This window comes from Danio rerio, chromosome 17 (assembly GCF_052040795.2).
Source record: "Danio rerio strain M-AB ecotype USA chromosome 17, GRCz13ab, whole genome shotgun sequence".
In the NCBI taxonomy this organism is placed as follows: domain Eukaryota; kingdom Metazoa; phylum Chordata; class Actinopteri; order Cypriniformes; family Danionidae; genus Danio; species Danio rerio.
Window position 1 is genome coordinate 24,637,416 of NC_141037.1, and position 26,333 is coordinate 24,663,748.

Below are 26,333 nucleotides of genomic sequence, written 5' to 3' on the forward strand. Positions count from 1 at the left end.
GTCCTTTAAGACGCTAAGAGGTGCAAGTAAGAAACCTTAGACAGAAGCAGTGGCCTCTCCCAAAACAACGAGGATGGGATTTAAGCTTGCAGAGTACAGCGTACTAACCTTAGCACTCGGCCACCTCATCATGCGTAAGCACAACTTTGTGCCAGAGGAAGGTTTAACTTTTAGTTGGACGAGCAACAAGGATGGGACTCAAACCCGCGCGAGCAGAGCACCAGGGATTAGCAGTCTTTTACCCTAGCCACTCAGCCACCTCGTCTCAGGTTACCTGCTTGTTGTGCAGGAAGTTGGACTTTGTTGTTTCTTGGGGGTTCTTACGAAAAAGATGCAGCTAAAGCTTGTCATAAGGAGCTTTTCAATAGCTCGAATCAGTGCCCCATAGTTATTGTTCAACATTGACTTCAATGCGTTTCTTCCGGTTTTGTTGGAGAGAAACTAGACAAAATGCCTGAGTCTAAAAACGGCAGCATAGCTGACCCTGGATTTGTGTGCAAATATGATTTCAGTGCCCTTGCATGCTTCATTATTTTACCCCAATCCCTGCACAGCCCAGTAAATGCATCCCAATCTCAGCCATTTTCTCGGCCGTTCAGCGTTGTGACTCCGCCCCCTTTACCACATTACCCACAGTTCTCTTCTCCCAGATTCACAAAAGTAGTGTAAACTTTTCTTTAAGTTAAAATGAAACAGTGTATAAGTAATTCTTTTTAGGCATTTCAATAACCTGTTCTACTGACACAGCATGCACTCATTGGTGCCAGAAGGCTGATGGCTAGCAGTTTAAAGTTTGATACCACCTTGTCGTTTCATGTCCAGATTGGTAGATATAAGAGTTCATTGTTGAGATTGGTATTCTTTCGCAGAGGCAATATCATAGCCTATGAGGCCTAGCCGAGGCGTGATCATTGCTGGTTGAAAACTTTACCCAATACCCCGCCGAGATGGCTTGAAATACAGTCAGCTCTGGCAATTTTTGACAGCCTCCTAGAAGGCTCAATGTTCTGTTCAAAAGAATAGCTGAGTGTCTGGATCTTGAACATGCTGCAATTTGCGCCAGAGTTGTTTCACTAAACATGCAGCAGGTTGGATTCACCTGAACCATGACAATCTTCAGAATGTTGTCAGAAAACTTCAGCGGAAGCACCAGGCTCTCTGAAAAATTGAACGACGAGGATGGGATTGAACCCACGCGTGGATTAGCAGTCCATCCCCTTAACCGCTTGGCAACCTCGTCATGAATTTACCCAGTTTCCTGGTGGGGGCTGTGCTGTGGCATGTATGTAAGTATTTGCAACTATTTTTGGTAAATATGAAATTAAATCTTGCAACAACCTCCTTCAAAACGCTAAGAGGGTGAGAGTAAAACATCTTCCACGAAAGCACTTGGCTCTCTCAATTGAACGTCAAGGATGGGATTTGAACCCACGCGTGCAGAGCACAATAAGTTAGCAGTCCATCGCCTTAACCACTCGACCACCTCGTCACGTAGGCTCCCACTTTCCTGATGGAGCCTGGACTGTGGCACATAATTATTTATGTATGTTCCTGCAACCATCTTCGGTAGATGACTTTCCAATTTGCCATAACAAGCACGAAGATGGTGCGAGTAAGATACCTTCCATGAAAGCCCCGGCCTCTCCTAAACAAACGACGAGGATGGGATTCGAACCCACGCGTGCAGAGCACAATGGATTAGCAGTCCATCGCCTTAACCACTCGGCCACCTCGTCACATATGTTCCCACCTTTCTGAGGGAGGCTAGACTGTGGCACATATTTGTTTATGTATGTTTCTGCAACTAATTTCGGCCAAATGACTTTCAATTTTGCCATAATGTGGCAGGAGGGAAGAGTAGGGATTAACAATTTATCCACAAAGCAAATCCGACTACGCCACCTGAGAGGTTTTCTCCCAGGAAATAGAAATTGGCTTAAACCTTACTCTTAGGCCACACAGGTTCAGTTCTCATATGGATAGGCAAGAGACGTGGGTATAGTATAAAAATACAAAATTTATTTTCAGAATTTGTGGCAGATTAAAATGGTCACATTACATTCTCTTAACATTTTGCCAGCACCCCCCTCCAACACAACTGCAGTAAAATAAAACAAAAAAAGAAAACAAATTTATAGAAGACAACAACAACGTTATTACAAAGTAAATATGAAAATGAAATTAACCGGGGAAATAAATTGAATAAACTAACTTACAGGGCTGAGGTCACACATGGGGGGGGGGGAATCACCAGTGCTCCGTTGTGTTCAAAAAGCACACTTCCACACACACACCACACTAGATCCACACACTCCACACTTCCCAAACCGTCCACAGCAAAAATGTCAAGTGCAGTGACACCACCACCACCTCAAGATCCTGCACCCATGGGACCTCAGTTCCTGCAAGGAAAATCAAAATCAATATACGGGATAAATTATACAAGAGTAAAACAAACAACAAACCACACACAAGAAAAGAAAAACCAAATACAGCTTCTGTGGTTTCGCTATAGAAAAGCAAGATTCACACAGAACACAAAACTCACTCTTTTGCACACCGAATCACACAACCAAACAGAACAAAAATCACAAATTATATAACAGTAGCAATAGGAGATAGTAGTAGCAGGTCGTAATAACAACAGCAGTAAATAGAGCAGGTAACAGTTAGTCGTAGCAGTTAGCAGTAACTGCAACAGTAGAGTAGCAGCAGGCAGATAGTAGTAGCGGATAGCAGTAGCAGCTAGTAGTAACTGCAGCAGTAAATGTAGCAGCAGCAGATAGTAGTAACGGGTAGCAGTAGCAGCTAGTAGTAACTGCAGCAGTGAATGTAGCAGCAGCAGATAGTAGTAGCGGGTAGCAGTAGCAGCTAGTAGTAACTGCAGCAGTGAATGTAGCAGCAGCAGATAGTAGTAGCGGGTAGCAGTAGCAGCTAGTAGTAACTGCAGCAGTAAATGTAGCAGCAGCAGATAGTAGAAGCAGGCAGCAGTAGTAAACAACAGTAGTAGTTCTTTCCACTAGAGATCTCAGGATAGCAGAATCTTTCAAACACAACCGGAGTAATGTTACAGATGCTAGATCTTTATTTATAATCGCCCAGGACAGAGAGGGAGAATCCTACAAGAGATATGCACATGCAAAAACGGTTACTGTTTGCAAAATCACACGCTAGCATTCCCCTTTAATCTCTACATAAGAAACTTACCAAGCCGGGAGTAGTACACTCATGTATTACGAATTAGTCATCTCCATTTATGCTACAAGCGAGCTGAATGGGTGACAGTCATTAACTCCATGGCAACCAACAGGAAAACCAACGAAAAACCAGGCTAAAAATGAAACCACGATGATTAATCCAAACGTTAATCGAAAGAGAGAGAGAGAGAGACACACACACAACCGCTAACATACCTGAAACAGATGTCAACAAACGCGGAACAAGAAAGGCGGGGCTGGAGGTGACATCACCTAACACAGCCAACCGGCTCTAAAATAGGCAGCACTGGCCCCTGATTGGTTGTTATCAACATCAATCACTACCACTTATCCTATACACGGTCACAATCACATGCTTCGAAGCACTAAGAGGGTGAGAGTAAGAAACCTTCCACGGAAGCACTGGGCTCTCTTGAATGAACAACGACGACGGGATTAAACCGCACACATGCAGAGCACAATGGATTAGCAGGCCATCGCCTTATCCACTCGGCCCCCTCCTCTCGCATACATACGCTTTCCTGATGGAGGCTGGACTGTGGCGTGTACGTATGTTTTTGCCGCTAATTTCGCTACATATTACATAAAGTTTTTGCCATAACGTCCTTTAAGACGCTAAGAGGTGCAAGTAAGAAACCTTAGACAGAAGCAGTGGCCTCTCCCAAAACAACGAGGATGGGATTTAAGCTTGCAGAGTACAGCGTACTAACCTAAGCACTCGGCCACCTCATCATGCGCAAGCACAACTTTGTGCCAGAGGAAGGTTTAACTTTTAGTTGGACGAGCAACAAGGATGGGACTCCAACCCACGCGAGCAGAGCACCAGGGATTAGCAGTCTTTTACCCTAGCCACTCAGCCACCTCGTCTCAGGTTACCTGCTTGTTGTGCAGGAAGTTGGACTTTGTTGTTTCTTGGGGGTTCTTACGAAAAAGATGCAGCTAAAGCTTGTCATAAGGAGCTTTTCAATAGCTCGAATCAGTGCCCCATAGTTATTGTTCAACATTGACTTCAATGTGTTTCTTCCGGTTTTGTTGGAGAGAAACTAGACAAAATGCCTGAGTCTAAAAACGGCAGCATAGCTGACCCTGGATTTGTGTGCAAATATGATTTCAGTGCCCTTGCATGCTTCATTATTTTACCCCAATCCCTGCACAGCCCAGTAAATGCATCCCAATCTCAGCCATTTTCTCGGCCGTTCAGCGTTGTGACTCCGCCCCCTTTACCACATTACCCACAGTTCTCTTCTCCCAGATTCACAAAAGTAGTGTAAACTTTTCTTTAAGTTAAAATGAAACAGTGTATAAGTAATTCTTTTTAGGCATTTCAATAACCTGTTCTACTGACACAGCATGCACTCATTGGTGCCAGAAGGCTGATGGCTAGCAGTTTAAAGTTTGATACCACCTTGTCGTTTCATGTCCAGATTGGTAGATATAAGAGTTCATTGTTGAGATTGGTATTCTTTCGCAGAGGCAATATCATAGCCTATGAGGCCTAGCCGAGGCGTGATCATTGCTGGTTGAAAACTTTACCCAATACCCCGCCGAGATGGCTTGAAATACAGTCAGCTCTGGCAATTTTTGACAGCCTCCTAGAAGGCTCAATGTTCTGTTCAAAAGAATAGCTGAGTGTCTGGATCTTGAACATGCTGCAATTTGCGCCAGAGTTGTTTCACTAAACATGCAGCAGGTTGGATTCACCTGAACCATGACAATCTTCAGAATGTTGTCAGAAAACTTCAGCGGAAGCACCAGGCTCTCTGAAAAATTGAACGACGAGGATGGGATTGAACCCACGCGTGGATTAGCAGTCCATCCCCTTAACCGCTTGGCAACCTCGTCATGAATTTACCCAGTTTCCTGGTGGGGGCTGTGCTGTGGCATGTATGTAAGCATTTGCAACTATTTTTGGTAAATATGAAATTAAATCTTGCAACAACCTCCTTCAAAACGCTAAGAGGGTGAGAGTAAAACATCTTCCACGAAAGCACTTGGCTCTCTCAATTGAACGTCAAGGATGGGATTTGAACCCACGCGTGCAGAGCACAATAAGTTAGCAGTCCATCGCCTTAACCACTCGACCACCTCGTCACGTAGGCTCCCACTTTCCTGATGGAGCCTGGACTGTGGCACATAATTATTTATGTATGTTCCTGCAACCATCTTCGGTGGATGACTTTCCAATTTGCCATAACAAGCACGAAGATGGTGCGAGTAAGATACCTTCCATGAAAGCCCCGGCCTCTCCTAAACAAACGACGAGGATGGGATTCGAACCCACGCGTGCAGAGCACAATGGATTAGCAGTCCATCGCCTTAACCACTCGGCCACCTCGTCACATGTGTTCCCACCATTCTGAGGGAGGCTAGACTGTGGCACATATTTGTTTATGTATGTTTCTGCAACTAATTTCAGCCAAATGACTTTCAATTTTGCCATAACATGCTTCGAAGCACTAAGAGGGTGAGAGTAAGAAACCTTCCACGGAAGCACTGGGCTCTCTTGAATGAACAACGACGACGGGATTAAACCGCACACATGCAGAGCACAATGGATTAGCAGGCCATCGCCTTATCCACTCGGCTCCCTCCTCTCGCATACATACGCTTTCCTGATGGAGGCTGGACTGTGGCGTGTACGTATGTTTTTGCCGCTAATTTCGCTACATATTACATAAAGTTTTTGCCATAACGTCCTTTAAGACGCTAAGAGGTGCAAGTAAGAAACCTTAGACAGAAGCAGTGGCCTCTCCCAAAACAACAAAGATGGGATTTAAGCTTGCAGAGTACAGCGTACTAACCTAAGCACTCGGCCACCTCATCATGCGTAAGCACAACTTTGTGCCAGAGGAAGGTTTAACTTTTAGTTGGACGAGCAACAAGGATGGGACTCAAACCCGCGCGAGCAGAGCACCAGGGATTAGCAGTCTTTTACCCTAGCCACTCAGCCACCTCGTCTCAGGTTACCTGCTTGTTGTGCAGGAAGTTGGACTTTGTTGTTTCTTGGGGGTTCTTACGAAAAAGATGCAGCTAAAGCTTGTCATAAGGAGCTTTTCAATAGCTCGAATCAGTGCCCCATAGTTATTGTTCAACATTGACTTCAATGTGTTTCTTCCGGTTTTGTTGGCGAGAAACTAGACAAAATGCCTGAGTCTAAAAACGGCAGCATAGCTGACCCTGGATTTGTGTGCAAATATGATTTCAGTGCCCTTGCATGCTTCATTATTTTACCCCAATCCCTGCACAGCCCAGTAAATGCATCCCAATCTCAGCCATTTTCTCGGCCGTTCAGCGTTGTGACTCCGCCCCCTTTACCACATTACCCACAGTTCTCTTCTCCCAGATTCACAAAAGTAGTGTAAACTTTTCTTTAAGTTAAAATGAAACAGTGTATAAGTAATTCTTTTTAGGCATTTCAATAACCTGTTCTACTGACACAGCATGCACTCATTGGTGCCAGAAGGCTGATGGCTAGCAGTTTAAAGTTTGATACCACCTTGTCGTTTCATGTCCAGATTGGTAGATATAAGAGTTCATTGTTGAGATTGGTATTCTTTCGCAGAGGCAATATCATAGCCTATGAGGCCTAGCCGAGGCGTGATCATTGCTGGTTGCAAACTTTACCCAATACCCCGCCGAGATGGCTTGAAATACAGTAAGCTCTGGCAATTTTTGACAGCCTCCTAGAAGGCTCAATGTTCTGTTCAAAAGAATAGCTGAGTGTCTGGATCTTGAACATGCTGCAATTTGCGCCAGAGTTGTTTCACTAAACATGCAGCAGGTTGGATTCACCTGAACCATGACAATCTTCAGAATGTTGTCAGAAAACTTCAGCGGAAGCACCAGGCTCTCTGAAAAATTGAACGACGAGGATGGGATTGAACCCACGCGTGGATTAGCAGTCCATCCCCTTAACCGCTTGGCAACCTCGTCATGAATTTACCCAGTTTCCTGGTGGGGGCTGTGCTGTGGCATGTATGTAAGCATTTGCAACTATTTTTGGTAAATATGAAATTAAATCTTGCAACAACCTCCTTCAAAACGCTAAGAGGGTGAGAGTAAAACATCTTCCACGAAAGCACTTGGCTCTCTCAATTGAACGTCAAGGATGGGATTTGAACCCACGCGTGCAGAGCACAATAAGTTAGCAGTCCATCGCCTTAACCACTCGACCACCTCGTCACGTAGGCTCCCACTTTCCTGATGGAGCCTGGACTGTGGCACATAATTATTTATGTATGTTCCTGCAACCATCTTCGGTAGATGACTTTCCAATTTGCCATAACAAGCACGAAGATGGTGCGAGTAAGATACCTTCCATGAAAGCCCCGGCCTCTCCTAAACAAACGACGAGGATGGGATTCCAACCCACGCGTGCAGAGCACAATGGATTAGCAGTCCATCGCCTTAACCACTCGGCCACCTCGTCACATATGTTCCCACCATTCTGAGGGAGGCTAGACTGTGGCACATATTTGTTTATGTATGTTTCTGCAACTAATTTCGGCCAAATGACTTTCAATTTTGCCATAACATGCTTCGAAGCACTAAGAGGGTGAGAGTAAGAAACCTTCCACGGAAGCACTGGGCTCTCTTGAATGAACAACGACGACGGGATTAAACCGCACACATGCAGAGCACAATGGATTAGCAGGCCATCGCCTTATCCACTCGGCCCCCTCCTCTCGCATACATACGCTTTGCTGATGGAGGCTGGACTGTGGCGTGTACGTATGTTTTTGCCGCTAATTTCGCTACATATTACATAAAGTTTTTGCCATAACGTCCTTTAAGACGCTAAGAGGTGCAAGTAAGAAACCTTAGACAGAAGCAGTGGCCTCTCCCAAAACAACGAGGATGGGATTTAAGCTTGCAGAGTACAGCGTACTAACCTAAGCACTCGGCCACCTCACCATGCGTAAGCACAACTTTGTGCCAGAGGAAGGTTTAACTTTTAGTTGGACGAGCAACAAGGATGGGACTCAAACCCGCGCGAGCAGAGCACCAGGGATTAGCAGTCTTTTACCCTAGCCACTCAGCCACCTCGTCTCAGGTTACCTGCTTGTTGTGCAGGAAGTTGGACTTTGTTGTTTCTTGGGGGTTCTTACGAAAAAGATGCAGCTAAAGCTTGTCATAAGGAGCTTTTCAATAGCTCGAATCAGTGCCCCATAGTTATTGTTCAACATTGACTTCAATGTGTTTCTTCCGGTTTTGTTGGAGAGAAACTAGACAAAATGCCTGAGTCTAAAAACGGCAGCATAGCTGACCCTGGATTTGTGTGCAAATATGATTTCAGTGCCCTTGCATGCTTCATTATTTTACCCCAATCCCTGCACAGCCCAGTAAATGCATCCCAATCTCAGCCATTTTCTCGGACGTTCAGCGTTGTGACTCCGCCCCATTTACCACATTACCCACAGTTCTCTTCTCCCAGATTCACAAAAGTAGTGTAAACTTTTCTTTAAGTTAAAATGAAACAGTGTATAAGTAATTCTTTTTAGGCTTTTCAACAACCTGTTCTACTGACACAGCATGCACTCATTGGTGCCAGAAGGCTGATGGCTAGCAGTTTAAAGTTTGATACCACCTTGTCGTTTCATGTCCAGATTGGTAGATATAAGAGTTCATTGTTTAGATTGGTATTCTTTCGCAGAGGCAATATCATAGCCTATGAGGCCTAGCAGAGGCGTGATCATTGCTGGTTGAAAACTTTACCCTATACCCCGCCGAGATGGCTTGAAATACAGTCAGCTCTGGCAATTTTTGACAGCCTCCTAGAAGGCTCTATGTTCTGTTCAAAAGAATAGCTGAGTGTCTGGATCTTGAACATGCTGCAATTTGCGCCAGAGTTGTTTCACTAAACATGCAGCAGGTTGGATTCACCTGAACCATGACAATCTTCAGAATGTTGTCAGAAAACTTCAGCGGAAGCACCAGGCTCTCTGAAAAATTGAACGACGAGGATGGGATTGAACCCACGCGTGGATTAGCAGTCCATCCCCTTAACCGCTTGGCAACCTCGTCATGAATTTACCCAGTTTCCTGGTGGGGGCTGTGCTGTGGCATGTATGTAAGCATTTGCAACTATTTTTGGTAAATATGAAATTAAATCTTGCAACAACCTCCTTCAAAACGCTAAGAGGGTGAGAGTAAAACATCTTCCACGAAAGCACTTGGCTCTCTCAATTGAACGTCAAGGATGGGATTTGAACCCACGCGTGCAGAGCACAATAAGTTAGCAGTCCATCGCCTTAACCACTCGACCACCTCGTCACGTAGGCTCCCACTTTCCTGATGGAGCCTGGACTGTGGCACATAATTATTTATGTATGTTCCTGCAACCATCTTCGGTAGATGACTTTCCAATTTGCCATAACAAGCACGAAGATGGTGCGAGTAAGATACCTTCCATGAAAGCCCCGGCCTCTCCTAAACAAACGACGAGGATGGGATTCAAACCCACGCGTGCAGAACACAATGGATTAGCAGTCCATCGCCTTAACCACTCGGCCACCTCGTCACATATGTTCCCACCTTTCTGAGGGAGGCTAGACTGTGGCACATATTTGTTTATGTATGTTTCTGCAACTAATTTCGGCCAAATGACTTTCAATTTTGCCATAACATGCTTCGAAGCACTAAGAGGGTGAGAGTAAGAAACCTTCCACGGAAGCACTGGGCTCTCTTGAATGAACAACGACGACGGGATTAAACCGCACACATGCAGAGCACAATGGATTAGCAGGCCATCGCCTTATCCACTCGGCTCCCTCCTCTCGCATACATACGCTTTCCTGATGGAGGCTGGACTGTGGCGTGTACGTATGTTTTTGCCGCTAATTTCGCTACATATTACATAAAGTTTTTGCCATAACGTCCTTTAAGACGCTAAGAGGTGCAAGTAAGAAACCTTAGACAGAAGCAGTGGCCTCTCCCAAAACAACGAGGATGGGATTTAAGCTTGCAGAGTACAGCGTACTAACCTAAGCACTCGGCCACCTCATCATGCGTAAGCACAACTTTGTGCCAGAGGAAGGTTTAACTTTTAGTTGGACGAGCAACAAGGATGGGACTCAAACCCGCGCGAGCAGAGCACCAGGGATTAGCAGTCTTTTACCCTAGCCACTCAGCCACCTCGTCTCAGGTTACCTGCTTGTTGTGCAGGAAGTTGGACTTTGTTGTTTCTTGGGGGTTCTTACGAAAAAGATGCAGCTAAAGCTTGTCATAAGGAGCTTTTCAATAGCTCGAATCAGTGCCCCATAGTTATTGTTCAACATTGACTTCAATGTGTTTCTTCCGGTTTTGTTGGAGAGAAACTAGACAAAATGCCTGAGTCTAAAAACGGCAGCATAGCTGACCCTGGATTTGTGTGCAAATATGATTTCAGTGCCCTTGCATGCTTCATTATTTTACCCCAATCCCTGCACAGCCCAGTAAATGCATCCCAATCTCAGCCATTTTCTCGGCCGTTCAGCGTTGTGACTCCGCCCCCTTTACCACATTACCCACAGTTCTCTTCTCCCAGATTCACAAAAGTAGTGTAAACTTTTCTTTAAGTTAAAATGAAACAGTGTATAAGTAATTCTTTTTAGGCTTTTCAACAACCTGTTCTACTGACACAGCATGCACTCATTGGTGCCAGAAGGCTGATGGCTAGCAGTTTAAAGTTTGATACCACCTTGTCGTTTCATGTCCAGATTGGTAGATATAAGAGTTCATTGTTTAGATTGGTATTCTTTCGCAGAGGCAATATCATAGCCTATGAGGCCTAGCCGAGGCGTGATCATTGCTGGTTGCAAACTTTACCCAATACCCCGCCGAGATGGCTTGAAATACAGTCAGCTCTGGCAGTTTTTGACAGCCTCCTAGAAGGCTCTATGTTCTGTTCAAAAGAATAGCTGAGTGTCTGGATCTTGAACATGCTGCAATTTGCGCCAGAGTTGTTTCACTAAACATGCAGCAGGTTGGATTCACCTGAACCATGACAATCTTCAGAATGTTGTCAGAAAACTTCAGCGGAAGCACCAGGCTCTCTGAAAAATTGAACGACGAGGATGGGATTGAACCCACGCATGGATTAGCAGTCCATCCCCTTAACCGCTTGGCAACCTCGTCATGAATTTACCCAGTTTCCTGGTGGGGGCTGTGCTGTGGCATGTATGTAAGCATTTGCAACTATTTTTGGTAAATATGAAATTAAATCTTGCAACAACCTCCTTCAAAACGCTAAGAGGGTGAGAGTAAAACATCTTCCACGAAAGCACTTGGCTCTCTCAATTGAACGTCAAGGATGGGATTTGAACCAACGCGTGCAGAGCACAATAAGTTAGCAGTCCATCGCCTTAACCACTCGACCACCTCGTCACGTAGGCTCCCACTTTCCTGATGGAGCCTGGACTGTGGCACATAATTATTTATGTATGTTCCTGCAACCATCTTCGGTAGATGACTTTCCAATTTGCCATAACAAGCACGAAGATGGTGCGAGTAAGATACCTTCCATGAAAGCCCCGGCCTCTCCTAAACAAACGACGAGGATGGGATTCGAACCCACGCGTGCAGAGCACAATGGATTAGCAGTCCATCGCCTTAACCACTCGGCCACCTCGTCACATATGTTCCCACCTTTCTGAGGGAGGCTAGACTGTGGCACATATTTGTTTATGTATGTTTCTGCAACTAATTTCGGCCAAATGACTTTCAATTTTGCCATAACATGCTTCGAAGCACTAAGAGGGTGAGAGTAAGAAACCTTCCACGGAAGCACTGGGCTCTCTTGAATGAACAACGACGACGGGATTAAACCGCACACATGCAGAGCACAATGGATTAGCAGGCCATCGCCTTATCCACTCGGCTCCCTCCTCTCGCATACATACGCTTTCCTGATGGAGGCTGGACTGTGGCGTGTACGTATGTTTTTGCCGCTAATTTCGCTACATATTACATAAAGTTTTTGCCATAACGTCCTTTAAGACGCTAAGAGGTGCAAGTAAGAAACCTTAGACAGAAGCAGTGGCCTCTCCCAAAACAACGAGGATGGGATTTAAGCTTGCAGAGTACAGCGTACTAACCTAAGCACTCGGCCACCTCATCATGCGTAAGCACAACTTTGTGCCAGAGGAAGGTTTAACTTTTAGTTGGACGAGCAACAAGGATGGGACTCAAACCCGCGCGAGCAGAGCACCAGGGATTAGCAGTCTTTTACCCTAGCCACTCAGCCACCTCGTCTCAGGTTACCTGCTTGTTGTGCAGGAAGTTGGACTTTGTTGTTTCTTGGGGGTTCTTACGAAAAAGATGCAGCTAAAGCTTGTCATAAGGAGCTTTTCAATAGCTCGAATCATTGCCCCATAGTTATTGTTCAACATTGACTTCAATGTGTTTCTTCCGGTTTTGTTGGAGAGAAACTAGACAAAATGCCTGAGTCTAAAAACGGCAGCATAGCTGACCCTGGATTTGTGTGCAAATATGATTTCAGTGCCCTTGCATGCTTCATTATTTTACCCCAATCCCTGCACAGCCCAGTAAATGCATCCCAATCTCAGCCATTTTCTCGGCCGTTCAGCGTTGTGACTCCGCCCCCTTTACCACATTACCCACAGTTCTCTTCTCCCAGATTCACAAAAGTAGTGTAAACTTTTCTTTAAGTTAAAATGAAACAGTGTATAAGTAATTCTTTTTAGGCTTTTCAACAACCTGTTCTACTGACACAGCATGCACTCATTGGTGCCAGAAGGCTGATGGCTAGCAGTTTAAAGTTTGATACCACCTTGTCGTTTCATGTCCAGATTGGTAGATATAAGAGTTCATTGTTTAGATTGGTATTCTTTCGCAGAGGCAATATCATAGCCTATGAGGCCTAGCCGAGGCGTGATCATTGCTGGTTGCAAACTTTACCCAATACCCCGCCGAGATGGCTTGAAATACAGTCAGCTCTGGCAGTTTTTGACAGCCTCCTAGAAGGCTTTATGTTCTGTTCAAAAGAATAGCTGAGTGTCTGGATCTTGAACATGCTGCAATTTGCGCCAGAGTTGTTTCACTAAACATGCAGCAGGTTGGATTCACCTGAACCATGACAATCTTCAGAATGTTGTCAGAAAACTTCAGCGGAAGCACCAGGCTCTCTGAAAAATTGAACGACGAGGATGGGATTGAACCCACGCGTGGATTAGCAGTCCATCCCCTTAACCGCTTGGCAACCTCGTCATGAATTTACCCAGTTTCCTGGTGGGGGCTGTGCTGTGGCATGTATGTAAGCATTTGCAACTATTTTTGGTAAATATGAAATTAAATCTTGCAACAACCTCCTTCAAAACGCTAAGAGGGTGAGAGTAAAACATCTTCCACGAAAGCACTTGGCTCTCTCAATTGAACGTCAAGGATGGGATTTGAACCCACGCGTGCAGAGCACAATAAGTTAGCAGTCCATCGCCTTAACCACTCGACCACCTCGTCACGTAGGCTCCCACTTTCCTGATGGAGCCTGGACTGTGGCACATAATTATTTATGTATGTTCCTGCAACCATCTTCGGTAGATGACTTTCCAATTTGCCATAACAAGCACGAAGATGGTGCGAGTAAGATACCTTCCATGAAAGCCCCGGCCTCTCCTAAACAAACGACGAGGATGGGATTCGAACCCACGCGTGCAGAACACAATGGATTAGCAGTCCATCGCCTTAACCACTCGGCCACCTCGTCACATATGTTCCCACCTTTCTGAGGGAGGCTAGACTGTGGCACATATTTGTTTATGTATGTTTCTGCAACTAATTTCGGCCAAATGACTTTCAATTTTGCCATAACATGCTTCGAAGCACTAAGAGGGTGAGAGTAAGAAACCTTCCACGGAAGCACTGGGCTCTCTTGAATGAACAACGACGACGGGATTAAACCGCACACATGCAGAGCACAATGGATTAGCAGGCCATCGCCTTATCCACTCGGCTCCCTCCTCTCGCATACATACGCTTTCCTGATGGAGGCTGGACTGTGGCGTGTACGTATGTTTTTGCCGCTAATTTCGCTACATATTACATAAAGTTTTTGCCATAACGTCCTTTAAGACGCTAAGAGGTGCAAGTAAGAAACCTTAGACAGAAGCAGTGGCCTCTCCCAAAACAACGAGGATGGGATTTAAGCTTGCAGAGTACAGCGTACTAACCTTAGCACTCGGCCACCTCATCATGCGTAAGCACAACTTTGTGCCAGAGGAAGGTTTAACTTTTAGTTGGACGAGCAACAAGGATGGGACTCAAACCCGCGCGAGCAGAGCACCAGGGATTAGCAGTCTTTTACCCTAGCCACTCAGCCACCTCGTCTCAGGTTACCTGCTTGTTGTGCAGGAAGTTGGACTTTGTTGTTTCTTGGGGGTTCTTACGAAAAAGATGCAGCTAAAGCTTGTCATAAGGAGCTTTTCAATAGCTCGAATCAGTGCCCCATAGTTATTGTTCAACATTGACTTCAATGTGTTTCTTCCGGATTTGTTGGAGAGAAACTAGACAAAATGCCTGAGTCTAAAAACGGCAGCATAGCTGACCCTGGATTTGTGTGCAAATATGATTTCAGTGCCCTTGCATGCTTCATTATTTTACCCCAATCCCTGCACAGCCCAGTAAATGCATCCCAATCTCAGCCCTTTTCTCGGACGTTCAGCGTTGTGACTCCGCCCCCTTTACCACATTACCCACAGTTCTCTTCTCCCAGATTCACAAAAGTAGTGTAAACTTTTCTTTAAGTTAAAATGAAACAGTGTATAAGTAATTCCTTTTAGGCTTTTCAACAACCTGTTCCACTGACACAGCATGCACTCATTGGTGCCAGAAGGCTGATGGCTAGCAGTTTAAAGTTTGATACCACCTTGTCGTTTCATGTCCAGATTGGTAGATATAAGAGTTCATTGTTTAGATTGGTATTCTTTCGCAGAGGCAATATCATAGCCTATGAGGCCTAGCAGAGGCGTGATCATTGCTGGTTGAAAACTTTACCCTATACCCCGCCGAGATGGCTTGAAATACAGTCAGCTCTGGCAATTTTTGACAGCCTCCTAGAAGGCTCTATGTTCTGTTCAAAAGAATAGCTGAGTGTCTGGATCTTGAACATGCTGCAATTTGCGCCAGAGTTGTTTCACTAAACATGCAGCAGGTTGGATTCACCTGAACCATGACAATCTTCAGAATGTTGTCAGAAAACTTCAGCGGAAGCACCAGGCTCTCTGAAAAATTGAACGACGAGGATGGGATTGAACCCACGCGTGGATTAGCAGTCCATCCCCTTAACCGCTTGGCAACCTCGTCATGAATTTACCCAGTTTCCTGGTGGGGGCTGTGCTGTGGCATGTATGTAAGCATTTGCAACTATTTTTGGTAAATATGAAATTAAATCTTGCAACAACCTCCTTCAAAACGCTAAGAGGGTGAGAGTAAAACATCTTCCACGAAAGCACTTGGCTCTCTCAATTGAACGTCAAGGATGGGATTTGAACCCACGCGTGCAGAGCACAATAAGTTAGCAGTCCATCGCCTTAACCACTCGACCACCTCGTCACGTAGGCTCCCACTTTCCTGATGGAGCCTGGACTGTGGCACATAATTATTTATGTATGTTCCTGCAACCATCTTCGGTAGATGACTTTCCAATTTGCCATAACAAGCACGAAGATGGTGCGAGTAAGATACCTTCCATGAAAGCCCCGGCCTCTCCTAAACAAACGACGAGGATGGGATTCGAACACACGCGTGCAGAACACAATGGATTAGCAGTCCATCGCCTTAACCACTCGGCCACCTCGTCACATATGTTCCCACCTTTCTGAGGGAGGCTAGACTGTGGCACATATTTGTTTATGTATGTTTCTGCAACTAATTTCGGCCAAATGACTTTCAATTTTGCCATAACATGCTTCGAAGCACTAAGAGGGTGAGAGTAAGAAACCTTCCACGGAAGCACTGGGCTCTCTTGAATGAACAACGACGACGGGATTAAACCGCACACATGCAGAGCACAATGGATTAGCAGGCCATCGCCTTATCCACTCGGCTCCCTCCTCTCGCATACATACGCTTTCCTGATGGAGGCTGGACTGTGGCGTGTACGTATGTTTTTGCCGCTAATTTCGCTACATATTACATAAAGTTTTTGCCATAACGTCCTTTAAGACGCTAAGAGGTGCAAGTAAGAAACCTTAGACAGAAGCAGTGGCCTCTCCCAAAACAACGAGGATGGGATTTAAGCTTGCAGAGTACAGCGTACTAACCTAAGCACTCGGCCACCTCATCATGCGTAAGCACAACTTTGTGCCAGAGGAAGGTTTAACTTTTAGTTGGACGAGCAACAAGGATGGGACTCAAACCCGCGCGAGCAGAGCACCAGGGATTAGCAGTCTTTTACCCTAGCCACTCAGCCACCTCGTCTCAGGTTACCTGCTTGTTGTGCAGGAAGTTGGACTTTGTTGTTTCTTGGGGGTTCTTACGAAAAAGATGCAGCTAAAGCTTGTCATAAGGAGCTTTTCAATAGCTCGAATCATTGCCCCATAGTTATTGTTCAACATTGACTTCAATGTGTTTCTTCCGGTTTTGTTGGAGAGAAACTAGACAAAATGCCTGAGTCTAAAAACGGCAGCATAGCTGACCCTGGATTTGTGTGCAAATATGATTTCAGTGCCCTTGCATGCTTCATTATTTTACCCCAATCCCTGCACAGCCCAGTAAATGCATCCCAATCTCAGCCATTTTCTCGGCCGTTCAGCGTTGTGACTCCGCCCCCTTTACCACATTACCCACAGTTCTCTTCTCCCAGATTCACAAAAGTAGTGTAAACTTTTCTTTAAGTTAAAATGAAACAGTGTATAAGTAATTCTTTTTAGGCTTTTCAACAACCTGTTCTACTGACACAGCATGCACTCATTGGTGCCAGAAGGCTGATGGCTAGCAGTTTAAAGTTTGATACCACCTTGTCGTTTCATGTCCAGATTGGTAGATATAAGAGTTCATTGTTTAGATTGGTATTCTTTCGCAGAGGCAATATCATAGCCTATGAGGCCTAGCCGAGGCGTGATCATTGCTGGTTGCAAACTTTACCCAATACCCCGCCGAGATGGCTTGAAATACAGTCAGCTCTGGCAGTTTTTGACAGCCTCCTAGAAGGCTTTATGTTCTGTTCAAAAGAATAGCTGAGTGTCTGGATCTTGAACATGCTGCAATTTGCGCCAGAGTTGTTTCACTAAACATGCAGCAGGTTGGATTCACCTGAACCATGACAATCTTCAGAATGTTGTCAGAAAACTTCAGCGGAAGCACCAGGCTCTCTGAAAAATTGAACGACGAGGATGGGATTGAACCCACGCATGGATTAGCAGTCCATCCCCTTAACCGCTTGGCAACCTCGTCATGAATTTACCCAGTTTCCTGGTGGGGGCTGTGCTGTGGCATGTATGTAAGCATTTGCAACTATTTTTGGTAAATATGAAATTAAATCTTGCAACAACCTCCTTCAAAACGCTAAGAGGGTGAGAGTAAAACATCTTCCACGAAAGCACTTGGCTCTCTCAATTGAACGTCAAGGATGGGATTTGAACCCACGCGTGCAGAGCACAATAAGTTAGCAGTCCATCGCCTTAACCACTCGACCACCTCGTCACGTAGGCTCCCACTTTCCTGATGGAGCCTGGACTGTGGCACATAATTATTTATGTATGTTCCTGCAACCATCTTCGGTAGATGACTTTCCAATTTGCCATAACAAGCACGAAGATGGTGCGAGTAAGATACCTTCCATGAAAGCCCCGGCCTCTCCTAAACAAACGACGAGGATGGGATTCGAACCCACGCGTGCAGAACACAATGGATTAGCAGTCCATCGCCTTAACCACTCGGCCACCTCGTCACATATGTTCCCACCTTTCTGAGGGAGGCTAGACTGTGGCACATATTTGTTTATGTATGTTTCTGCAACTAATTTCGGCCAAATGACTTTCAATTTTGCCATAACATGCTTCGAAGCACTAAGAGGGTGAGAGTAAGAAACCTTCCACGGAAGCACTGGGCTCTCTTGAATGAACAACGACGACGGGATTAAACCGCACACATGCAGAGCACAATGGATTAGCAGGCCATCGCCTTATCCACTCGGCTCCCTCCTCTCGCATACATACGCTTTCCTGATGGAGGCTGGACTGTGGCGTGTACGTATGTTTTTGCCGCTAATTTCGCTACATATTACATAAAGTTTTTGCCATAACGTCCTTTAAGACGCTAAGAGGTGCAAGTAAGAAACCTTAGACAGAAGCAGTGGCCTCTCCCAAAACAACGAGGATGGGATTTAAGCTTGCAGAGTACAGCGTACTAACCTTAGCACTCGGCCACCTCATCATGCGTAAGCACAACTTTGTGCCAGAGGAAGGTTTAACTTTTAGTTGGACGAGCAACAAGGATGGGACTCAAACCCGCGCGAGCAGAGCACCAGGGATTAGCAGTCTTTTACCCTAGCCACTCAGCCACCTCGTCTCAGGTTACCTGCTTGTTGTGCAGGAAGTTGGACTTTGTTGTTTCTTGGGGGTTCTTACGAAAAAGATGCAGCTAAAGCTTGTCATAAGGAGCTTTTCAATAGCTCGAATCAGTGCCCCATAGTTATTGTTCAACATTGACTTCAATGTGTTTCTTCCGGTTTTGTTGGAGAGAAACTAGACAAAATGCCTGAGTCTAAAAACGGCAGCATAGCTGACCCTGGATTTGTGTGCAAATATGATTTCAGTGCCCTTGCATGCTTCATTATTTTACCCCAATCCCTGCACAGCCCAGTAAATGCATCCCAATCTCAGCCATTTTCTCGGCCGTTCAGCGTTGTGACTCCGCCCCCTTTACCACATTACCCACAGTTCTCTTCTCCCAGATTCACAAAAGTAGTGTAAACTTTTCTTTAAGTTAAAATGAAACAGTGTATAAGTAATTCTTTTTAGGCTTTTCAACAACCTGTTCTACTGACACAGCATGCACTCATTGGTGCCAGAAGGCTGATGGCTAGCAGTTTAAAGTTTGATACCACCTTGTCGTTTCATGTCCAGATTGGTAGATAGAAGAGTTCATTGTTGAGATTGGTATTCTTTTGCAGCGGCAATATCGTAGTTTATGAGATGTAAATGAGGTGAGAACATTGTGGTCTTAAAATTATCCCTAATTTATCACTTAGATGCATTGAAACACAGTTTCTGTTTCTTTTAAGTGCTACAATTTGCGTCAGAGGTGAGTTCCTATCATGCAGTGAGTAGGATGAACCTGTACCGTAACAATCTTCAGAATGTTAGCAGAGTGTGTCAGAAACCTTCAGTGGAAGCACCAGGGTCTCTTATTAATTGAACGATGAGGATGGGATTCGAACCCATGCCTGCATAGCACAGTGGATTAGCTGTCCATCCCTGCCGGAGGCTGGATTAACTTTTACCTTTACATTCTCTATAGGGCTAAGAGGGTGGAAGTAGTTAACATCTTATAGCAGCACCGGGCTCTCACAAACACCAAAGGAATTGAACAACAAGGATGGGATTTGAACCCACGCATGCAGAACACAATTGATCAGTAGTCCAACACCTTAACCACTCGGTCACCTCATCAAATATGTTTCTATTTTTCTGATGGAAGCTAGACTGTGGCACATACTTGCATTTTTCTGCAACTATTTTCTTTAGGATGACTTTCAATTTTGCTGAAACATGCTTCGAAGCACAAAGATGGTGCGAGTTAGATACCTTCAACAGAAGCACAAGGCTCTCCTAAATGAACGACAAGGATGGGATTCAAACCCACGCGCACAGAGCACAACGGATTAGCAGTCCATCACCTTAACCACTCAGCCAGCTCGACATGTATTTATCCTCATTACTGATGTGGGCTCGGCTGTGGCATATGTGCATTTATTTGCAGATATTTTTGCTAAAGTTGACATTAAATTTTGCAGCCAACTCCTTTAAAACGCTTAGAGGGTGCGAGTAAAATACATTCCACGGAAGCACAGAGCTCTCTAAAACGCCAAAGCAATTAAACGACAAGGATGGGATTTGAACCCACGCATGCAGAGCACAATGGATTAGCAGTAGGGTTGGGTACCGAATTTCGGTGCCTAATTTTGGTGCCGCGGCAAGGACATAAGAAGCATCAAAGGGGTGCATGAAAAAATGCACACATAGGCGTTGTGTCACACCATCACTAAACGTTCAATTCTTAACAACTTTGAGGAATACGGACAGGCAAAATCAGGCGTTTGTTATTGTCTCTAGGGAACAGACGCATGCAACGTAGTAAAGTGCATTCAGCCTGGTTTTCGGTGAGTGAGAACTACACTCGAAGATCTACACACGTGATCATGTTCATCCAGTTTGCTTAAACTAAGCATTCTAAAGCATATTTTACAAGCAAGGATTCCTACACAGCAACTGTCTTTACAAAAGTTGCATGTAAGGGGGAAACATGTCAAACTTAATGACACAGTTAAGGGCTCAAAGGCAGAGGAATGCCTCTCTCATATGCTTTAGGTGTCCCGTGCAATTGCTCCCTTGTGCACTCCCTCTGCTTTCGCTGCACTTGCTCTCTCTGTGAAGGTGCTGCATGCATTAGTTCCCCCCATTCGTTAGTTGACGCTCAAATTGACACAGGTAATAAAAAGATTAAACTTCAGTCATGTCCATCTTGTTCGAAAGAGACACTATCGAAATGTCCACTGTTGATGATATTAGACTTCTGTTTTCAATAACGATTTTAACACTTTTAATGAAGGAAGTCCTCAGCTAAGCAAATTATTAATCAAAAATCTAGTGTACATAGTTTTAAGTTAGGAAACGAAGTCTTGAATTTACAAACAGTCGGCAAGTACCAAAAGAACAGATGTAAGACATTGATCAAAGTACTTTTCAGTCACGCTCATGTAAGTCATATTCAACTCGTTTAGTTTTGCCTTCATTCATTTATTTTTGATTTCTGTGTTCAACACATGATTTATGTTAATAACTTTGATATGGTGTCTATGATATTGTGTCTTTTTCTGCAATATGTTTATATTGTTTATATACTTTTTTTCTCTTTCTCTTCTTTATTATATGTATATTTGATATTTATAGTATTTGTGTTACGAAGCGTTCAGTTTAAAGCGGAAGTTATTTATTTTGAATTAATTACCATTACGGATATAAACGGACACAGAAAGATCACACATGATCACGGCATCTCAGCTGTGCGGTCTGCTACGGACTAAAGGTTTAGCTTCTGGTTTGATTTGAGAACCATTTGATTTGAGAAATCATTTAAATCTGTAAACAAAGCAGCATGCGTCGTGTTTTCAACATTGCATTAGATGCGATATGGGAGTATAAAGAGGTAACCTGACACAGTACAAGCGGTTACAAGTAACAAAACACAATTAAACACAAAATTTGCAAGCCAGAGAAAACAACGAGACAGTATTTTACTTAGACTTATGAAATGTGTCATGGGCCAGGTCTGATTTCATTAATTATCTTTCATTTTGGAGCTCTTCTCCCTTCTCAGCTGTAGATCATTTCTATTTGCAATCATTGCTGTGGCACCTCTTGTGTGAAGTGTTATATGTTCTGAGGGCTTACCTGGACTCTGCTTTGCCCAACAATCACTTTCCTAGCCGGGAGGTTGTAGCACTCACCAGCGTTCCTCCTCAGCGTAAAGCAGCCTGCCTTTGTTTGACTTTGTGCCTAATAAACTGGCCTTATTTTGCACGCACCCCTTGTGTATTGTCTGTCCATAAGTCTTACAAGTCTCATACATCAGTAGTCTTTTCTGATCTTTCCTTTAACAAACGAATGAATCGCCCATTGTAATCGTGTAGATTGCTTAAGCATTCCTTTCCCTCACATTTTTAACAACTGTCCACTTTCAGATTTAAGCCTTATTAAGATATTTCACTTCACTTAGAGCTGTGTTACACACTTCATCAGGCATGTCCAAACTCGGTCCTGGAGGGCAGGTGTCCTGCAAAGTTTAGTTTCAATGCCAATAACACCCACCTGGGCTAATCAAGCTTCTACTAAACTTTCTAAACATCCTTGCAGGTGTGTTGAGGCAAGTTAGAGCTAAAATCTGCAGGACATCGTACACCCCTGGAAGGTCCCACTACATGGAAGGTCATTTTCAAAATCTCACAATAGGGGCACTTTAAAATGTCTGTTTAGCAGCAGTACCAACAGATATTAAACAGTCTACTAATAATCAAATGGACCATCAAAGTAGTGTTACCAAATATACCTCTTTTTTTGCTAGCACATATTTTTCATTTTCAGGCCAGTAAATCCAATGACAAAAAATGTTTGTTTTGGTAATCTGACTAATGCATTTGTGTTTGGGGGGGGGGGGGGGGGGGGGATCCTTCTCTGTTGACGTCAACTTAATGGATTTAGCCACAATATTCCTAATCAGCAACTTCCTGATCACGTGGACTTTAAAGTAATCTGAACTTGCTGCTTCATCAATTGACATTGATTCTGATAACTGAGACCTTATGACAAATTCTTCTTTCTAAAACACAAAATACAGCTTCACATTTGTAAATATGATTTTACAAATCCCTTTTACAAAGCCCTTTTATAGTTCCAGTACTTTTACGTAAGTACACACTGAAATAGTGACTTGTTTTTTTCTGTTGTTAGGCAACTGCATTTTTTCTGCTTGAGTTCACAGCAACTATGAATCTGACCCAGCTGACCAGAAACAAGACCTGCTCACAGTTCAGAGGTTAAATCCTTTGAAGGGTTTATTTTAAGTCCTTAAATCTACTGCTAAACCCAAACCTAACCCATGCAGTACCTTATAACCTAGTACTTTCTTAGATAAGTATATGCAGTACACATCAAATACAAATACTATAAATATAGTGCAGCCATTAGTTTGCCTCTTTCAGGTGAATTTGAGAAGACTCAGCAAGCATTCTTTGTTTATAAAAGATGTCTAATAGACATCTAAACATAGTCATCTTGGCTAAAACAAGGCTAAATTTAGGCTGTCAGTGAAAATCAAATAGACGTCACGTCTAAGAATAGACTAAAACTAGTCATCAAATTAACAGAAAAAAATGACTACTCATATAAAATCTGTCTAATCTGACTACTTGACCACTAGTTTTAGGCTATTTTTAGATGTCTATTAGATTTTTACTGAAAGCCCAAGTTTAGACTTGTTTTAGCCAAGCTGTCTACGTTTAGATGTCTATTAGATGTCTAAGAAACACTAAATTGTTTGCTGGGACGTTATATGCTAGTACTTTCTTAGATAAGTATATGCAGGACACATCAAGTAAATACTATAAAATCAAGTGTAGCTGTCAATTTGCCTCTTTCAGGTAAATTTGAGGAGATCCAACAAGCAATTTTTTGCTATTGAAAGATGTCTAATAGACGTCTAAACCTAGTCGTCTTGACTAAAACAAGGGTAAATTTGGTCTGTCAGTAAAAATCTAATAGATGCCTAAGAACAGGCCAAAACTAGACTAGTCATCAAATAAACAGAAATGAATGGCTACACATATTAAGTCTGTCTAATCTATTATTTTGCTTTGGGTTGTTCTTAGATGTCTTGATTTTCACTGACAGCCCAAGTTTAGTCTTGTTTTAGCCAAGCTATAGGTTTAGATGTCTATTAGATAGCTGATCTGCATAAAATGCATATAAAAAGTATTATTTAATTCCTGTTGCCATTTTGATAATATACATACCAAAGTGTTTATTACACTCTAGTCTAAAGAATAAAAGTTCATTATTAACACAAATGGTTACATGCAGAAACTTTGAAATCTGAAACTTTGAATTCCACAAAGGTGCAGTATGGTTCTTTATATCATTAAAATGTTTCGTTTTTCCTCAACACCACATGCCTTCTTTTGGTACCATTATTTTGAAGGTGCCATAAAATAAAAATCTAAATATACGAGGCGCTCCCTTCTCCAACGTCACCTGTAGACACTCTACAGGCTTACACACACACATACACAGCAACAGATAGACAATCACTGCCTACCCCCGCATCCCAAACCTTTATGTGCTTTCACCACACCAGTGTGGGTAGGTGATAGTCTGTAACCAGCGCCCCCTGGCTGCAGAACCAGATGGCTGCCGCCTTCATCTGACTATATCCACATCCCCTGTTGCCATGTTAAGTAATGTGCTTATGTGCTTGTTGCTTGGGCTTTTCCGCCCCTGATCTCACATTGCCCTATTTCAAGAACAGTCTGAGAGGGGATTTCTTTTCGCCTCCCTCTTCCCAAATGTATCTTATTTCCTCTTTCTAAAAGTTACCTCTCGTCTGACCTGTATTCCCTGAAATGTGTGATGTTTGTGTATGGTCGGGGGGATCCAATTTCGCTACATGTAAAAGTGTATGTGACAAATAAAGGCTTCATCATCATCATCATCATCATCATGATCATATACCTTGTCATAACTAATCAATTAATAAGCTTAATAACCAGTTTTATAGACAGATGTTTAAGCTTTTATTAAAAAGAATAATATTTAAAAGGGGTTAAAATACATAAATAAAACTACATGGAAATGGTTATATCATAGTTTTCTTGTGCTAATGCAAACCTTGTAAGTGTAAATTATAATGGGAACACAGACTCTGAAGATCCACACAGGATCATTAATATGCATGCTCCAGGTAGGGTTTGATTGGCCACAACCTTTCTACAACAACAATTCTCTAATGCTTCCCATGTAAAGCATGTTACACATGTTCAACAGGAGAGCTGGACACACCACAGTCCAGATACAAAAGAAAAACTTTCAATTCTTCAAAACATACATACTGTACACAGCCAAAAGCTACTCATTAAAGTTATGTGAACCAAATCCAACTCCCTTATCATTAGGCCACAACTCCCATTACGAACGTTTAACTTTGAACATATTTTACAAGAACACCCTGCTCCTGCTGTCACCAACATCCCCCTCACAAAATACAGACCAAAGGGGAACATGCCTTCTTACCTTTAGAGTTTAAGCATATTTGATAGGGACACACAGGTTCCTATGTTTTTTTCTGTATTCAGTCATGACCCAGCAGTCACGTACACATTGTTTGTTTACAAGTTTTCACCTAATGGTTGCAGTCCACTAATCTGCCAATCGATTTTCAGATTACTAAATTTATGATTAATCTGAGGCTCAGTATTCTGGAGTACGGTTATATTGGTTAAGCTTTATAGGCAGAGGTTTTATTTTTTATTAAAGAATAACATTTTAAAAGGGGTTACAAATGCATAAATTAAATTTTATATATATATATATATATATATATATATATATATATATATATATATATATATATATATATATATATATATATATGTATATATATATATATATATATATATATATATATATATATAATAACAATAATTAGCACTTTGAAACGTAACTCAAGACAACCCTAACTCAAATTGTATAGTTAAAGTTTAAATAAAATAATCTATATAAAAACATTTTATTATATATAAAAAATGTAAACATTTCAGTCAGATTAGAAAGGCAGACACACATGTTAGAGCCAATGGTGTTGTTTTTGGATAGTGCTCTGACATGTTGCGCAATTGACACCCAAGTTCATGTCAGTTTGATTCTATTGTGAGTGAAATAGTTTTTTTGCTAATATTTTGCAGTAGACATCTGTATTGGTTTTATTTGTGTTTATAATATCTATGCAATTACTCCAGTAAATAAATGTAATCTAAATTAAAATCTTGTTTCGGCTGGTAGGTGAAATTACATAGGTTTATTTCAAGTAAACAAAATATGTTAAAAGGCACCTATGATGAACATATGATGTGTGTCCACAGTCATACTGGGTTGATATTTCTCTTTTTTAAATATCAACCCAGTAGCCCGGATTAATAAAGGGACTAAGCCGACATGAAAATGAATGAATGAATATGCTGAAATTAATTCAACAAATACACATATAATTTTTTTCCTCTGAAGTAGCGGTGTGAGGACATGACCCAGGACAAACTCAAAGCTCAAGCACAAGACCCCTGACAACACCTTATAAATTTATTACACACATGGTGCCTGTAATTGAAACTCTGGGCTTTCACACTCTCAATTT

At 43.1% G+C, this 26,333-nt stretch overlaps 15 non-coding genes across 15 annotated transcripts; 8 read left to right on the forward strand and 7 right to left on the reverse strand.

Moving 5' to 3' along the window:
- Positions 1-857: 857 nt before the first annotated feature.
- On the forward strand, positions 858-998 carry LOC141374968 (U4 spliceosomal RNA). The gene has a single exon (XR_015514020.1). It is a non-coding gene; the product is annotated as a U4 spliceosomal RNA (small nuclear RNA).
- A 656-nt stretch (positions 999-1,654) lies between these two features.
- trnas-gcu (transfer RNA serine (anticodon GCU)) lies at positions 1,655-1,736 on the reverse strand. The gene has a single exon. It is a non-coding gene; the product is annotated as a tRNA-Ser (tRNA).
- Positions 1,737-4,677: 2,941 nt separating this feature from the next.
- Positions 4,678-4,818, forward strand: LOC137488173 (U4 spliceosomal RNA). The gene has a single exon (XR_015514021.1). It is a non-coding gene; the product is annotated as a U4 spliceosomal RNA (small nuclear RNA).
- A 656-nt stretch (positions 4,819-5,474) lies between these two features.
- Positions 5,475-5,556, reverse strand: trnas-gcu (transfer RNA serine (anticodon GCU)). Its single transcript has one exon. It is a non-coding gene; the product is annotated as a tRNA-Ser (tRNA).
- Positions 5,557-6,768: 1,212 nt separating this feature from the next.
- Positions 6,769-6,909, forward strand: LOC137488188 (U4 spliceosomal RNA). The gene has a single exon (XR_015514037.1). It is a non-coding gene; the product is annotated as a U4 spliceosomal RNA (small nuclear RNA).
- Positions 6,910-7,565: 656 nt separating this feature from the next.
- On the reverse strand, positions 7,566-7,647 carry trnas-gcu (transfer RNA serine (anticodon GCU)). Its single transcript has one exon. It is a non-coding gene; the product is annotated as a tRNA-Ser (tRNA).
- A 1,212-nt stretch (positions 7,648-8,859) lies between these two features.
- On the forward strand, positions 8,860-9,000 carry LOC137488183 (U4 spliceosomal RNA). The gene has a single exon (XR_015514034.1). It is a non-coding gene; the product is annotated as a U4 spliceosomal RNA (small nuclear RNA).
- Positions 9,001-9,656: 656 nt separating this feature from the next.
- On the reverse strand, positions 9,657-9,738 carry trnas-gcu (transfer RNA serine (anticodon GCU)). The gene has a single exon. It is a non-coding gene; the product is annotated as a tRNA-Ser (tRNA).
- Positions 9,739-10,950: 1,212 nt separating this feature from the next.
- On the forward strand, positions 10,951-11,091 carry LOC137490534 (U4 spliceosomal RNA). The gene has a single exon (XR_015514040.1). It is a non-coding gene; the product is annotated as a U4 spliceosomal RNA (small nuclear RNA).
- A 656-nt stretch (positions 11,092-11,747) lies between these two features.
- On the reverse strand, positions 11,748-11,829 carry trnas-gcu (transfer RNA serine (anticodon GCU)). The gene has a single exon. It is a non-coding gene; the product is annotated as a tRNA-Ser (tRNA).
- A 1,212-nt stretch (positions 11,830-13,041) lies between these two features.
- On the forward strand, positions 13,042-13,182 carry LOC137488191 (U4 spliceosomal RNA). Its single transcript, XR_015514041.1, has one exon. It is a non-coding gene; the product is annotated as a U4 spliceosomal RNA (small nuclear RNA).
- Positions 13,183-13,838: 656 nt separating this feature from the next.
- trnas-gcu (transfer RNA serine (anticodon GCU)) lies at positions 13,839-13,920 on the reverse strand. Its single transcript has one exon. It is a non-coding gene; the product is annotated as a tRNA-Ser (tRNA).
- Positions 13,921-15,132: 1,212 nt separating this feature from the next.
- On the forward strand, positions 15,133-15,273 carry LOC141378620 (U4 spliceosomal RNA). Its single transcript, XR_015514035.1, has one exon. It is a non-coding gene; the product is annotated as a U4 spliceosomal RNA (small nuclear RNA).
- A 1,950-nt stretch (positions 15,274-17,223) lies between these two features.
- LOC141378621 (U4 spliceosomal RNA) lies at positions 17,224-17,364 on the forward strand. The gene has a single exon (XR_015514042.1). It is a non-coding gene; the product is annotated as a U4 spliceosomal RNA (small nuclear RNA).
- A 656-nt stretch (positions 17,365-18,020) lies between these two features.
- Positions 18,021-18,102, reverse strand: trnas-gcu (transfer RNA serine (anticodon GCU)). Its single transcript has one exon. It is a non-coding gene; the product is annotated as a tRNA-Ser (tRNA).
- Positions 18,103-26,333: the final 8,231 nt, after the last annotated feature.